The 16952-nt window shown below is 47.7% G+C and overlaps 1 protein-coding gene across 10 annotated transcripts in view; it reads right to left on the bottom strand.

The window, feature by feature from the left end:
* Positions 1-15616, bottom strand: part of LOC119395867 (uncharacterized) — a gene marked incomplete at its 3' end in the record, with an annotated part of 205015 nt that extends 189399 nt beyond the window's left edge. For all 10 annotated transcript variants that reach the window (XM_049416796.1, XM_049416792.1, XM_049416799.1 and 7 more), the window contains 1 exon segment: positions 15215-15616.
* Positions 15617-16952: the final 1336 nt, after the last annotated feature.

Genomic DNA, 16952 nt, shown 5'->3' with positions numbered 1-16952 from the left:
AACTAAATAGACTACAATCGACCATTCCATGGTACGTCTATGCTTCTTACGGCAGCGAACTACTTTAACGACATGAAACGCGATCAGTTGACACAAAATGTGCAAGGTCTACATCAAGCGCGATCTATAAACAACGCCGTCGTATATACCTCGCTTTCGCAAAAAAACAAAAAGAAAAACTGCGTCGCAAAGGGAAGTGTGCCTTCCTTCCTTCTTTCGAGTTAACGTCGGGGCAGGCGAGGTACGATAAGAGCTGCGAGAGGGTCACATTAAGCTGATAACCAACGCTAAGGTCAGCTCCTAGGCCGCGTACCTCCGGGACATAGCGCTTACCATCATCCAAGGAGGGCGCTGAGCTAAGCTAGCCATAGGCACGGTCGTGTGTCGGAACCTCAAATAAGCGTCCCGGGAGCCATTTACGTATTAGCCCCAAAGCTTACGCTGCGGCAGTTTTAGTTAGTCGCAGCTCCGTCCCTGGTCACACCACGAGGGCCCTTCACTTGCGGAGCTCCACATTTCGAAGCTTCCTCACTGCTATTGGCAGACCTCCCTGCTACTCATTTTCTCTCTCTCTCTCTCTAATAACTCGTAAGGTCGAGTCGTAAGCGTCTAATCGTTCGCTGCCACCGCCGGTCTCGTCTACCGAGCCAACGTCGGTCAAGAACAAATAAATGAACGGTAAGAGCTTGCAGCGGCGTTGTAGTACCGATGATGCGAAGAGAAGGAAAAAGCGGAACACGTGCTCGCAACGATGGCGGTCACGTGGCCCGTCCTTGGCCCGACCTCAACGGCTGCGCCGCAGCGCAGGCAAGCATCGTTACGGTAGAGGAAGCACTCGCCTGCATCAGAGCACGTGAGTGCTCTCTCTCTCTCTCCGCTTCGACTGCACTGCTTTCCCACTCTCCCTCACGCACACAGCAATAACAGAACAGATAGAGAGGAGGAGGACTAACGACCCAGCAAGCCCATGGCACTGACTCAATATTAACCATACTATGTCTTTCGATATATAAGCAACAAGCTCACCCCCAAACCCCCCAGCTGACACCTTGTGTAACTCACATACGCGCTCGCTAAACACCCCCTGTGCTAGCTCAATTTAACCTTGCTGTTGTTGGCCAACTCCCTCCGCGCTCTCGTCTCCCCTTCGAGGCATCTACGTTCGATGACGCGGCTCAGTGGAGCAAAAGCATCGCCTCTCCGGCGATCGGGAGGTAATCACGCGTAACCAATTTGGGGGCGACCCCGGCGTAGCCTCGCACATTTCGGGCAAGTATGCAGACCTCGTACCGTTATCAGGCGCTCCCTTGTTTCATTGTGTTTGCGTGTGTTTTCAGTCGGCGACTGCATTAACGGCCGCGAGAACAAAAAAGAAATTAAGGCACCACAATCACGCATCGCAATAACACAAAAGGCAAGCAAAGAAACGAAACGGAAGAAATAGTTAAGAATGAAGAGAAAGAAAAGAACACAAGAGAAGATGCGAGAGGGACGCCCCGAAAAACAGGTCTCAGGTGGTTCAGCGATGAGGCTAGCAGGGCAGTGAGGCCAAGCATAGCGCAGGTGTGTGTGTGTGTGTGTGTGTGTGTGTGTGTGTGTGTGTGTGTGTGTGTGTGTGTGTGTGCGTGTGTGCGTGTGTGTGTGTGCGTGTGTGTGTGTGTGTGTGTGTGTGTGTGTGTGTGTGTGTGTGTGTGCGCGCGCGCGCGCGCGCGCGTGCGGGGGCAGGGAGGGAGGGGGGGGTCAAACATTGCTACTCTTTTATTTCTTCACCTGTAGTATTAAGTAGGAGCCAAAGTCATCCTAGGGATACCCTAGCCAAAGTCACCCTATTCCAGTAGTCAGTCGCTGTCAGGACGCACTTGAAGTAGTGCAACTAAAGTGGTTCTATAAGACGGCTTTAAACCTGTATTGGGAAAATAGGAGTGTCCTTTTTTTTTACTCGCCACCGCACCTTGCTTAGGTTCCCTGTAAGTATTAGCTACTGCGTAACGCGACCGTCAAAGCAGAGTCGGAGTGCGGTGAAGGAGCCAGTATAGAATTCCTGCCCCAATTTCTTTTTTTTAATTTTGTATGTCTACATATGCACACGCCTACATACAAACACGCGCACGGACATGTATAAAGGTTAAGTGAAACCCCTATACCCCCGCAAAAAAAGGAAAGAAAGATTTTGGCTACGCCTTTGACCAGCACCGTCCTGCAGTGCACTCCATGTCTGTGTGGACGCGTCTAGTTCGCTGGTTCAACTTTTTGTCATGAAAAACTGCCGAGCCAGAGTTTAGTAATCCGATTAGCTCTGCGGGGAAGCTAAACGAGACTTATTTTCTGAAACCGCGTATCCGCTCCAGGTTGATTATACCGTGCGTCACACAGTCTCAAACGACACGCAGCAACGGCTTCACGCATTAAAAAAAAAAAAAAAGCAAAAAAATATCTCGACTCACTGCAAAAAGGAAAAGAAAAAGAAACTGGGAAACTGAGGCTAAATTTGTAGAGGCTTAGTTCGTGAGTCATTCTTGCTACTGTCTGCTTGCTTGCGCTATAACGGTGGGCTGGTTGAAATTTTCTCTTACGAACAATGTCTGCGTTAGAAATTTTGGTAAACGATGTTTTCTTTTTTTTTGTAATATATGTTGTGTAAGAGATATTAGCGCTATTATAAAGCTCTGGCTAGACATTTCTACAGAAAATTATTATTAGAAAAGACTGCAAACATGAAAAAGAAATGCGTGAGAACTGACCTTTAATTTAGCTCGCATTAATCATTCAGTCACGCCATACAACATTCACGAGGCGCTGGTCTTTAGCAACAGATGTCAGGGGGCGCGACACCTGGCGTGCTAAGCTACGACGGCGGGCCCCTAAACGACATTAGGCGTAGCATAATGTAGTATGCTACAACTCGCGCTATGCTGGCTTAGCGGCTGATTGGCGCGGACTTGATATATCCGGCCACGGAAGCCGCATTTCAAAGGCGAGAAAAACGCCAACATATACGTACTTCGATCTAGGCTATTCAAAATTCGTCCGGAACACCCCACTACATGCCTCGCAATCGTACGCGGTTTGGACACACAAGACACCAGAATTTTCTTTTAATTAGTGAGATGAAAGATCCCTGAACAGGGGTGTGTCGCTGGGGCTAACGTTTCGACGAGCAGACCTGTACTCTTCAAGGCTGCAACTTCTTTCCTTAGCACCGCGTATGTGTACTCCACGTATGTGCTAATGAAAGCAGCTGCTTCCTTCAAGAAGACAAGTCTGCTCGTCGAAACGTTGGCCCTAGCGACACTCCCTGTTCCAGGATCTTTCATATCTTCAAGCATCCATCCATCCTCCCCTGAACTTCAGCAACGAACTTCAGTTCCCTTTCAGTCACGAAATACGACGCACTGTCTGCAAATGCGTCAATTTTGCATGGCGTGATTCCAAGGCGCTCAGTGTTACATTCCGAGAAATAAAATGAAGGAATGTGTTGTTTTGCGTCAGTTTCAGTAATTAATGATAATTGGCGTGTAATTATAGATATAATTATTCTGCAATCAGTCAGCTTCAATTTTTGCATAAAAAGAATCAACGATAATAAAGACCAAAATGCCTGCACAGTTTGTTTATTGGTTGCATTCGTTTCGAGCGAAGAAAAATAATACTCTTGACGCTGGTGCTAGAATGCGGCACGTCGAACGATCGTCGAACATGGTAGTGTCTCCATCAAAGTGATCCTCTGCAGCAATACAAGTTAAATAACCGCTAGTTGTCCACTCAGGAAGCCTGCACGAATGTGCACACTGAGTTTCAGGCCAGTTGAAGAAACACGCGGTGCGTGACGTGCCTACGAAGTTGATGTGTAGAATTGTACACGCAGTGACTGAAAAGGCTATTTTAATTGATGTACCATAAGCATGACGGCGTTACTGATAGTTGAGGGTGTACGCCCTGGCGATGCAGAGTGAGCAACGATGGACGCCGTACAGCAATGTTCTGGGGATCTCGCTTAGCCGTGGCTACCTAAGGTACCCTTATTTCTGAGCATGTGATCGGCTTTTCCGTCCCTAACCCGCTACGGTGGTCCAGTGGTTACGGTGCTCGACTGCTAACCGGAAGGTCCCGGGATCGAATCCGGGCCGCGGCGGCCGCATTTTGATGGAGGCGAAACACTCGAAGTCTGTGTGCCGGTATTTAGGTGCACGCTATGAAGAACACCAAGTGGTCGAAATTTCCGGAGCCTTCCACTACGGCGTCCCTCATAATCACATCGTGGTTTTGGTATACGTTAACCCCGACAATTACTATTATTTCCGTCCCTCTCGTCATCGCAATGCTGCGGCGCATGCAAAAACGAAAAGGAAAAATGTGGAGTCTTTTTTTTTTCTAAAAGAGCCAAATCCAGAAACCAAAACTTGGCTAAATTTCACGGGATCGTAAAGCGCACCAAAGTATGTTTCACTTTTAAAACAGTTTCAATCAAGACGCAGCGATTCCTGATTGTGACGTGAACTTCGAAAGGCAGTTTCAAAATAAAAAAAAATGAGCCAAATCCTGCCCTTGTGAAAATCAAACTGAGCCAGACGCATTAAACCAGCGCTGCGTCAACAATCGTGATCAAAACAGTCAACATGGCAGCATCCCATCTGTTTCATTTGTGTCCTATACTTTCTTTGACGTCGTCCTTTCGTTCCACAAGTGGATTTTCTTGGGCGAGTAGGTACTTACTGAAGGACATGATGCTGTAGGGCATAACTCGAACGGTAAGAGCAAGACGCCTACTATCCTACTTCTTCCGGCCTTTTAGTGTTTCGTTTCGAGGTTTACGCTGCAGTATCGTGTCCTTCTTTCGCTCCAAGACGGTATTTTGGTAATGGAAGATGACTGAAATGAAGATATTGGCCACTGATCCATTCCCTGAGGAAGAAGAAGTGATCCGAAATGACGCCGTATGAAACGAGCTCAGAAGAAGAAGAGCTGAAGCATTTTTTGAAGGCATTCAGTAGAAGCAAAGAAGAAGAAAACGCTGTCGACAGTCCAGGGTTGTGCACCTTTTGCCTGGAAGGACCACAAATCTAGTGATCGCCAATACGTCCATGCAACAAAGGACGGCACCGACAGAAGCACAAGAATGGTGTTATATTAGTCGCGAAATATTGATATATCGTTCGGTCGCTGTGATCTAGACTTCTTTTACAAGCTTATTCAAGCCTAAACAAAATGATCCAGCCTATAAGAGCTAAATCCAGATTTTACTCCTGGATGCCGACGATAGTGGGCTATATAGATTTTAGCCGCAATATAGATTCGAGGTATTTTCTATTTTGGTGACATGAGCACAGTGGCAAAATTTGTTGGAGGAAGCCCGACCATATTGTCAGTAACAAAAAACTGCGTATTTTTCAGTTTAAGTTATGGTGGACTTGGCTCTTTCAGACAAAAAAAAAAAAAAAAGAAAGACGCCACAAATGGTCCCGTGATATGAGTGTCCCTAACACGCCATGTTTCGTGACCCGCCGCCATTGGGAATGAGTTGCGCGCATGTGCAAAATTCACGCAGCATCGACACTTTTTGCGTAATCGATTCGCGGTTGAGAGTCAGCAAGCTTCCATCGAAACTCACTAATCTCAACGGTCGTCAGCGCCAGACATGTCAGGCGGTAGAAAGACTTTCTTCTTTTTTTTTCTTTTTTTTCTTTTTTTACGTTATTAAGAATACGCTGTCAACACAGAAAAAGAAACAGTTGGCAAGCAAACGGCAAACAACGTATGACTAAAAAGCATGGGCGCACTACGCCCACGACGCTAAGCACATCAACAGAGGTTACGATGCTGGACGAGGAAGCGAACGTTCCAATTATCGAACGATTATCCACATGTGCAATGCCCATACGTCTTCGAGCCACCGTCTTGGTCCAAGGCCGAGAGCTGTCGTCAGTGTGGCGCGCTCGCGGTAGTTGCATTTGTAAACGCGTGCGCTTGCTGGCCGAGCAAGGCTCCCGTTCAAAAATAAAAACCAAAGTATTGTTGAGAGCACAACCAGAAGTATTTATAACAACGTTTCGCTGCAGACTCTTTCAAACGAAAATCCAAAATAACTCAGTTCGATTCGTCTTTTCTAATCATAATAGAACTGCGGGCATTTGATCCATTAAATCTAACAATTGACCTTCCTTTGTTATCTAAACGACGTGGCGATGCACGTCTAGCACTCCTTCATAGGCTTTACCATCATACTTCACTGCACACTCAAATCCTTAGCAGTCCGCATTATATATGGCACCGTACTGATCATCGTCACAAAGTTGTGACCTATCTAACACAGAGAATTTTTCACACTCGTTTTTCCCTCGCACCTATAGACATTGGAACCCGCTTCCCGCCGATAATATATGTATTACTGATAACCACCTCTTTCGCAAAAACTTAGTCAAGTTTATAAAAACAGTTCAGTTGAGGTACATGGTTCGCATATTACAGCAGGATGTTCATTATAGCTAGCATTACAGAACTAGAATTTCCTGTGACACTGCTGCTAACATTGCATAATAAAAAAAAAAAAAAAATGTGTGTTTCTATTCGTGGATTTCTACACATGTTACGCACTGTATACTTTTCCGATGTAACACACTTTGCGTGTCAACCCCCCCCCCCCCTCTTTAATGCCACTGGCCCTGAGGGTATATAAGTGAAATTAAATTAAATTAGATTCGTCTAACGGGAAGTGTTCGATTTCTGAGCAAATTCGACTACCGCACTTACTCGCTTACCGTCGGCGCTGGCTACCACTAGATAACGTTTGCTAGACATTATTGTAATGGAGGCTATTATCTATCTCTTCTATCAGCAATGCTGTCCTTATTCAATCCGATTCAAAGACTGAATCGTCTACAAACGCTGTTTCGAACCGCCGTTGGCAGTAAAAGGCGCGACGGTCAACTCGCAATCACGTGAAACGTTTCTTTTTTTCTTTCGCAAACACGTTCTCTTTAGAATTGGGCACCGGATACCGTTCGCGTATTAATCGATTACGGCATAGAAGCGCGCACAATCTGTGGAAAAGCTTTTGCACCCCAAAGCGTACGATACCTATAGGGTGCGGACAATGTAGGTCAGCTCCGGTGTGACGACGTAGGTTGGGCCGAGCGAGAAGAGAACGAAGACTGAAAGAAGAACTGTCACGTGGCTCGTTCCTTCTCGGCGCCTCTCTTTCTTTTTTTCACGCTCGCTGGACGTACTCCTCCATTCTATCGATCCACTCTGCGTATAGAAGCGTTTCCCTCCCTCTCCGAGAATGGCGTAGCTGACTTCGCTGACGTCATTCGGATAGCCCCCCCCCCCTACCCCTACTTCCGGGCAAGTATATTTGCCATTTTTGTTGCTTCTCTTGCGTTCGAGCTGACTCCGCGATACAGTAAATAACGGTGTGGAAGGCTGCGGTCTTCAGGGGCTGGGAACGTATAAGTAATTCCCTTCTGCAGAGTATAGTGGCGCAGGAGTGCCCAAAGGAGCATAGTGGAGGTCGTCACGCTGACGTTACAGCGGTTTGCTTTCAATCCTCGCCATGGAAAACAAATTCACGAGCGATTTCTCCTTTGGACGGCGTTCACCACGCAGCCAACGAATAAAAATGTGCCCGGCAATGCGTCCCAAAGTGCCTCGTCCCGTGCGAATACGTCTCTGCCTCTGAAATAGACCCAAACACTATATGCGAACGTTGCAGCGGATTTCTTCCCTCAGCCCGGCAAAGTAACTTCGCGTACGTGTAACGATATCATGTACGAAGAAACGCGGTACAGGCGATTTCCTGTCGTCTGCTCTGCCGCTCTTTGTCTCCTCTGACTGGAGCCCTGTGCGCAATTTCCAAATGATTGTAAACGAGGCTCCCGTGCTTTTAAATAATTTTGCTTGGTGCCCGGATCCCTTCGTCTAGCAACGAATACGTTGTCCATAAACGTATTGTGTGCCCTCCCGTACTATTCTTGCAAGAATTTGGCGCTTAATAACGGTTGCTTGTTTAGAGAAAATTTCTGTATTGTTGCTTACAGAAACAGATCTCGATCGATGTTGCATTTTGCTTTCACTGCGTCCGCGAAATAGATCACGGAGTTTATGATGATCATGTCATCATAAAACAGCGCTCACATACAAATACAAAGGAAGAAGGAAGAACCGACGACACGAGCGCTCGTGTCGTCGGTCATTCCTTCTTCTTTTGTAGTTGTGTGTGCGCGCTGTTTTGCGATGAAGTTCGACCAACTCACCCAAATAGGTTTCTCGATCACGGAGTTGCATTATAATGTCCTTTCTTTGTTTCTTATTGATGCATTTCTTTGTGTTGTTCATATTATATTGTATTACTGCGTTCCACTATGTGGAACGTTGTTCATGCCTGCTTTCATGCGGCTGCGACACCGCTATGGTGTTTGTTTGTTGTAGACGTCCAGAGCGTTGTCGAGCTGTCAAAATGTAGTTTTTACTGCAGGCTCCTCGGCTACCATGTTTTGTTTTGATGGCGAAAATTAACTGAATTGAGTTGAGCCTCCAGGGATAAACACACCCCGCGCGACATCGCCACCACATGGGGAGGTCGAACAGAACAGTACGCGAAGTACCAACTGAATTTTGTAGCTTCTTGGTGAGAACCTGGATGTAAGCTCAATCGTGACAGAACAAGGACATAAACTACGATAGAACGACCCTCTAGTCGCATTGCACGTGAACATCATTTCCTTAACACTACAAGTTCATCTCTGACGCATACGTTCCCTGCTTGCTTGATAAACAACGTTTCTGACAAGCAGAACTCGCAGATGCTTTCCCCTCGCAAGTGCCGCCGCAGGCATGGCCTCGCAGAATACCGCCCGCCTCGGCTGTAGGAGGTCACGGGTTCGATTCCTACCGACGCCTGGCACCCATTCATTCGTAAATGGGTGCAAGCGCACCCCCGGCCTATAGCGCTCCCTAGCGAAAGTGTGGCCTGCGCCTTTGAAATGCTGTTGAAGAATACTCGTAAACCAGAAGGACGCCGAGCCGTGTGCTCCAACGGACGCAGAAATATGCGTAACGATAACGTCTTGTTATTTTTTTTAACCTCGTTCACATCTCCCGCAAGTGCTCACCGGCATTTTACAGGTTTCATTCGCTAATATAAACTCAAGCAAAGAAAGAGTCCATCTTACTCTTTTCGGTTACTCCTGACTTGTAAAATATAAAGATACACGCTTAACTATGCTTTGTAGAGTCGCGTCTCCCATGACTCGCGAAAAGAGTATATATATTGGTGTGCAAAGAGAAATAACGTCTCTCTTGAAATTAATGAGAACCGCCGCCGTAGCTCAATCGGTAGAACATCGGACGCGTTATCCGAATGTTGCACGTTCAGTCCCTGCCGACGGCAAGTTGTGTTCCCGTCCCCTTTACTTTCTTCACATCTATATCATAATTACTGCAAATAACGTCCCCTATACTTTGCCTGGCCTGGTTATCTGTTAGTTCTCAGCAACGCTGCGTCTAACAAATAATAAAAAACCCCTAAATTCCCGTTCTTTCGTCTTTAAAAGAGAGTTATATATGTGAGCAGTTAGGACTTAGCACTGCATGTCCAAGCCTATTAACGATTGAATGTCAACCGCACTTACGTATTGTTGCAGCGTATTACGTAGTGTCGAAGTGTATTGTTGTAAGAACATTGTGTGTGTGTGTGTGTGTGTGTGTGTGTGTGTGTGTGTGTGTGTGTGTGTGTGTGTGTGTGTGTGTGTGTGCGCGTGTGTGCGTGTGTGTGTGCGCGTGCGTGTGCGTGCGTGCGTGCGTGCGTGTGTGTGCGTGTGTGCGTGTGTGTGTGTACAGACCGAGGTTATCTACTGAGGAAATGTTATCTAAAAAGTACGCGATTGCCGTGCTTAGTTAGTTGAAGGGAGTGAAACAAAAAGCGGACGGAAGGAGGCGCTTTCTGTTCCGTTTCCTTTCTTTACTTGTGCGTCACAAATTCCGGGAAATACTACATAGAACGTCTCTTCGTCATCTGTGCCACTGTACGGACGACTAAGCGTCGCTACACTGCGACAGAAACCGCGATTTACACTTACATAAGCCCGGAGTCACAGACGCCGTATCGGCTGTTAAATAATAAAGTACGCGCTGACGCTCAGAGCGGCATACACTTCATTACAACCATGCTGTCACTGCTTGTAAGTCGATGCACCGGGGTAGTTTTGCAGATAGCCCACGGAACTGCGACCGTATGGGCTCCTAAGAAGTACTTGCAACACGATATCAATCAAAGTGTGTGTGTGTGTGTGTGTGTGTGTGTGTGTGTGTGTGTGTGTGTGTGTGTGTGTGTGTGTGTGTGTGTGTGTGTGGTGTTGTGTGTGTGTGTTGTGTGTGTGTGTGTGTGGAAAGAAATAAAAAAAAGCGAAGACGAAGAACGTGGAACGAAAGAAAAAAAACAACGAAGACGAAGAACTGTAGGCAAACATTCCAGGGAATGTATATCGACCTATTTTGATATATACGCTGTATTAGAGATATCAATGTAAGTTGGTGGTGTGATATGAAGCACCACGGGACCACACGTGTAACACTCCTGTACACTATGAGGAAAAAAAAAAGAAACGGTTACCTGTTACTCTTTCTTGTGAGTCCTGACTTCTCACATATATCTCTCCTTTAACCCTCTTTTGGAGAGTCGCGCCTCTCATGACTCTCCGAAGGGAGCGTAATGATCCCCAAAAGAGAGTTAATCTGTATGTCAAGAGTTATAAACGTGGTAAATCAAGACTCACCAGAAAATGGTTACATCTTTTTTTTTTTTATGCTGTAGTGATAAAAGACAAAACTGTGAAATAAAGATAAGCGTCTTTGTTCCGCTTACACTTTACCGGTTCTTCAGGTTCTGGTCAACCCTGCGACTACAGCTTTGGTAGTGTACACTAACACTAAAGATACAGCAAGGCCTACCGACATACCAAGATGCGACCAGTTTAATGACCTGTCTCTGACATATATGACTCACAAAAACATTCTTCGGCGCAGCGTAACGGGCCTTCACGTTACACTCATGGGCTTCAACACCGCAGCTGTCCGTCGCGACCTAAACCACCTAAACTACCGCGCTTATCTGCGCACTTGAGCACAGCGATACAGCGTGGAGCGCGCGAAACCAAGAGAGCCGAGCCGACGACTCCTTCTTCCCGGGGCTGTTCACCGGCAGAGATTGCGCGCCCTTTACGTCATCACTCGAGCAAGGACGCGCGCCTCATCACCGAAGGAACAGGCGATCCCCCTTTCTCCGTCGGCCGTCTCAAGTGCACACACACCGGGAGTTACGAGACCTCGGAAAAGCACTTCAAGCGGAAGACGCCGCTCCCCGAGAGGCTGTTGCATAAGGGGCGCGGCGTGTGTCTGCTTTGCAAGTCACCACTAAGACCCTTCACGTCTGGGCTTTTACGTGCCAAAACCACGATACGATTATGGAGCACGCCGTATAGTGGAGGGCTCCGGAAATTTCGACCGTCCTGTGTTTATTAACGTGCACTGAAACCGCTCAGCACACGGGCCCCTGCCGCTACGCCTCCGTCGAAAATGCGTCCGCCGCTGCTGGGATCGAACCCGCGACCTTCGGGGCAGCAGCCGAGCTCCTCAAAGGCGTACTGACACGAAAATTTTCGGCTGTCGTTTACTTGCGACTAATGAAACGCCAAGCCCCGAAGAGTCTTGAAAATGTACTGCTAAGCGTGAGTGCACCATGGAAAAGTAATTACAGTACGTTTTTCAACGCTAGCTTCTGTTCCTACTGTGCCCTGACGTCACAACAGGGTATGAGTTTCTCGTCACGTGCTCGCGCAAGATATCGTGACGTTTCCACAGCCGCTCCGCATCGTGGCTCCGTTGGTGACGCACAAGCGGCCATTTTGAATGTTTTGGTGACGCAGAAGCGGCCATATTGGAAGTTTTGGTACTTGACGTCATCACAACTACCCAGACTACTGCGTGAAGTTATCAGAACTAATACTGTAGCCTGACGTCAAGCTGTTGTGTATGTCGGTAGGTGCGCCATGGGAAAATTGACTTCAATGTCAAAATAAAATATCAGCATTCGGTGCGCTTCAGACCTACTCAGAGTCGTCTCCGTATACAGCAGATCTGCACGGCTGAGTAAACTCGCCTTTCGAAAATGGTGCCAGTAACGATTGTACCACCGAGGCGGACCACGTAAATGTGCGAACGAGAGGAAGGCTAACGCAAATTCCGTCCCTACGATTTGCCGCAAAGCCTGGCGTAGGTGCCTACCATAAAGTTTCCGACTAAAATCACCAGAGCAATCTGGCGCTGCAATCGCTCATGCAGCTACCACTGCAGTGCAGTGACAGTCTATTTATAAACGGATTTGGCTTACCTTGGCGCTTATGTATTCAGGCCTTCTCGTAGCATCATTTATCACGTTGCATCAACCTTTACTTACCCTAATATCGATGCAATGGGACTGAACACGGAAAGAAATGAGACTGTGCGCATGCGTAATCACTGCTTTGCATTTATAACATTAATTAAACCCCCTAGCTTTTCCCTTATTTGTATTTGTAGCTTGCATTCATAACGTTAAACTTTGATGAAAATTGCCATAGAAACTGGCCAATGAAAGGAAAGTAACATGTAAGAAGCTCGCACAAGATACAGTAAATTGGAGTTGGTTAATTGGAAGAAGGCTTTGTCATGCAGTGGACATCAAAAAAGGCTGAAAATAATGATGATTATGAAGCTGCAAGAGCAATGCTTAGGCGAACCGATGGACTTTTATGTAACTGCCTTTCTAACCAGAAGGTTTCCACTTCGTTATATCCCCCCGCCACGGTGGTCTAGTGGTTATGGCACTCGACTGCTGACCCGCAGGTCGCGGGATCGAATCCCGGCCGCGGCGGCTGCATTTTCGATGGAGGCGAAAATGTTTGAGGCCCGTGTACTTAGATTTAGGTGCACGTTAAAGAACCCCAGGTGGTCGAAATTTCCGGAGCCCTCCACTACGGCGTCTCTCATAATCATATCTTGGTTTTGGGACGTTAAACCCCAGATATTATTATTACTTCGTTATATCAATGGCGTACACGCTTGACCTATGTCTCCTAATACAGCAATACTTCTCATCTTTGAGAGTAACATTGCCGTAATTTTGTAATATCACAGACCCACTGCGCAAGTGCTTGTTTATTTTTTCCGTAAAGCTCAGACACTTATATTGCGCCATGATCAGAAATACGTACGTCCGTTGCGTTCCATCTGAGTGGAATATTCTTACGTGACCTTCTCAGCAAGGAAAGGACGCGAGGGTGGCTAACATTGTGTTACGCTCTGTGTGGGTGATGCATTGTTGAATAGGCGAAGCGAACATTTTTTCAACGCTTGTACCGACTGCAACAAAATAGGTTTCTGTGTTCCAGAAGGGTCATGCGTATTATCACTTTTCCTGTTCGGTGTTTTGATAATACGGGCTAGCATATAAGGTTATACAAGGCCTACAACATGAGCATCCTAGACGTGATCTGCATTGCTGGTCTGAGCAACTCATCGTCCGCAGTTACCCGCTCTTATCACATAACTTATGGTAATCGGCAGTTTTATAATGGACTATCCAATGTTTTGCGTGAGCTGTCGCTTGCGTCTGTCGCCACTGCTCATGCGTCGTACGCAGCCTTCTTGGGTACGCGCTTTATTTTTCGCTATGATGTGCGTATACCCGCGCATCGCAGAGCTTGAATACTCCATTCTAAAACTCTCGATCGTCTCTCTTCATTTATGTCTTGCTTCTACTGTTATTCCTGGGCCGTCACACATCGGAAATGCTGCTTACTGACATAACTAGTTGTATACACGCACATATAAACAGAAATCTCGGCGTATAAGTGCATCATCTGCGCTTCACGAAAGCCTAAAGGTGTCAGCGGAAGTGAGTCGAGTGATGAATGTTACGTAGTAATGACGGTTGGCGCAAAAGATAAGTGTTCACTCAAGCAATGTCATCGTAGACTGCATACTGTGCAGTCTCTATCGATGTTTCGATGATCACCTCACAGCAAGGCGATAAAACGAGAACATCGCAGTTATCGATTCTCGCTTTGAGAGGACCTTAGGCGGGATGACGGCGCGACCTTTCCCGGCATGCGTGTCACAAGGTCCAGTTGCCAAAGACGATCAGTGTACCGTCTAAAGTGTGTGATCAGTGTGCCGACCAAAGACGATCAGTGTACGCCAAGAAGACGGTTAGTCGCCTCGGAGGAAGAACGCACGTGGTCCCTAAAAATACCGGACCCTTCTAGCCCGCTATGCCGAGGGCGGAAAAGAGGGCTATTTTCGGTCTCCCCGCTCGGTCGGCTTACTGACACACCGCGTTTGAGCAAATGGCACGCGGAAATCTAGGGAGCCGATTAGTGTGCTCCCAGTGGACGCGGGTTATCGGAAAAACAAAAATATCCGTACGACGGGGCAGTGTCTTTCGCCGTCATCGTCTAAGACACATAACGGCACGGGGCGATGCCTTCTTATAGCGTCGTCACGCAAAAAGAGCATTCGCAACGTCGAAATGACGGTCAGTTCTGCAGATACTCATTGCATAATTAACATACGAACAAATGTATGGAATGTCCAGTAAGGCAAGCCTTCGACCGTGACAGCGCGCTCAATATTAGCTTACGGGGCCCGCCGTGTACTATTCCAGGGTAGCGAAAGGTTTCGTTTTACGTCAGCAGCATGTGCATGTTGCCTAAACGGAAAGCCGCGTCGCATCTTCTTTCGGTTCCTCGCCGACCGCTTCGACAGTTTCGTACTTTCGATTAGGTTCGACACATTAAGCTTGAGTTCAAGAAGTTTCACGCAACATATGCATACAAAAGTATCGTTGCGGTAGGCAAATGTTTAGACAGATATTTACAAGTGCCCGATTATATCGGCAACCTCGGCAAGCCGCCACCTCGGTTTCCGTAGGCGCCGCATGCGAATGAAAAACGCACTGTGGAGTGTCGAAAACTGAATGAATGACACCCGGCCCCACTATCTGCTCTGAGCCTCAAACCGAAACGCCGCAGCGGATATGGAAATTCCGGGTGGGTCGAAGCGCGACAGCGTAGTACGCTTCGCAGCGATGCGTCGAAAGCGAAACGTAAAGTGCATCGGCGCGTGAGTGTGAAAAAGTGCGTGAACATACTGGGTGGAGATCGACAAGGTTCACGTGCCTCACCTCGCTTCAACACTTAGCCGCAGCGGTCGTTTCTCCGATGCTCCGCAGCTGCGGCGCACAGCGGCAGCGATGGCCGCGACTCAAGCTCCGAGTCGCTCGCTGCTTGTCCGATGAAACCTTTCTGCGTATCCGGCGGTGTTCACGTTCTCCTGAAGGGGATGGTGGTTGGACTGGTATGCGTCTGATCCTAGCCGACGTGTCTGTGTCGTATGCAAGTACTGCTCCGATGCGCACGAAATGTGGGCAAGAAACGAGAGTCCGCAACCACAGCAGCGGAGCAGGCACACACGCACTGACGCACAAGTAGGCGCGTACTAGACACACGCCGCTCGGTTTATTGGTTGCCGGCGCAGACGCGCGTGCTCCGCTGCTCCGAGCCCGCCGCCGCGCCAAGGGGAGAGAAAAGACGGGAGAGAGAGTAAGAGAGGGCGTGTCGCTGCAGGCCCAGCAGGCCCAGCAGGCCGAGTCGTAAGCGACTGCGGCGCCGCCGCGCTTCTTCGTGGTGTTGGTTGGAAGTTCGCACGCGCCAAAAACTCCACTTTCGATATTTCCGATGATCTTGAGCAGTGCTCCGTCAAATATAACAAAAGCGTTGGCGTTTCAGCTTGATTAGAGTGCAAGCACACTACAAGCAGGCAAGAAGTAACACGCTCGGGAGGAAACGAATGCCGACAGCTGCGTAAATACAGGAGAATCGCTAGGGGACACACACATCTCGCCATGCATCTCGCCATGGTGTCCATTTTGGTTTTATTATTATAGGTTTTAGTTTTCATTATATAAAAATTAAAATCATGCTTTGCAACAAAAAAAAAAATGGCAGATCCCAGGTCTTGTGGGATCGATTTCATGCGAAGCAGTCCGCGAGTAGCAGCCTATGCCTGATTTTCGCCTTGAGCCAAGCGTTGCGTGGTGGATCATAGTAGATGATCGACTCGGGCAACAGATTTGACGCAACACGGGCTCCTTAGCGCTATTGCGTCCAGATTTCTAGTCTGTTCTCGCTGAGCCTTGGTTGATATAGACTGTTTTGAAAGGGTAACTTATGGTATGACGTAACTTCAGCACACACGTTAGAGCACAGACTTCAGTTTTATCGAAACGAGAGGCAGGCTATCGCGCGATGATGCGAGCATCATGCGTTAGCGTATTCCTCCTTGGTCGAACAACACTTGAGTATGGCTTGCTGAGTCATAGGAGCGCATATGCAATGTTTGTACAAGGGATGTTCAAATGAAAAGGTACGAAACGACACAGTGGGTATAAATGAAGAATTTATTCAAAGTATACACTATGTGCCTGATCATAACGACACAATTGATGAACGAGCCGAAGGATTCCGTGTTCCCACAATTCTTCTTGCCGTGACGAGACCCAGCCCTTCACAGCGTCCCTGAGCTCGTCGTCATATTTGAAGCGCTTCTCTTTCAGGTGTTTTTTTTTTTTTTCAGGGGACAAATCACATGGAGATCCCAGACGATTAATGGCGGCCGGTTTAACACCTTCCATCTTTGCGCAGCGCACGAAATTGACAAGGCACACACAAGAAGAGGACGGGACGTATGCGTCCCGTCCTCTCTTGTGTCTTCTCTTGTGTGCCTTGTCAATTTCGTGCGCTGCGCAAAGATGGATAAGTTCCAACTCGCCCGCCTATCAATCCTAATACAGTTAACACCTTCCGTTGTCAGAACTCGTTTAACGCCCCGCCACTCCTCAATCGCCGAATTTTGCGATGTGA

The sequence above is a fragment of the Rhipicephalus sanguineus genome, chromosome 6 (genome assembly GCF_013339695.2).
Source record: "Rhipicephalus sanguineus isolate Rsan-2018 chromosome 6, BIME_Rsan_1.4, whole genome shotgun sequence".
Lineage (NCBI taxonomy): Eukaryota > Metazoa > Arthropoda > Arachnida > Ixodida > Ixodidae > Rhipicephalus > Rhipicephalus sanguineus.
The sequence above is the reverse complement of the archived record's forward strand: the minus strand, read 5'-3'. Positions and strand labels throughout refer to the sequence as shown.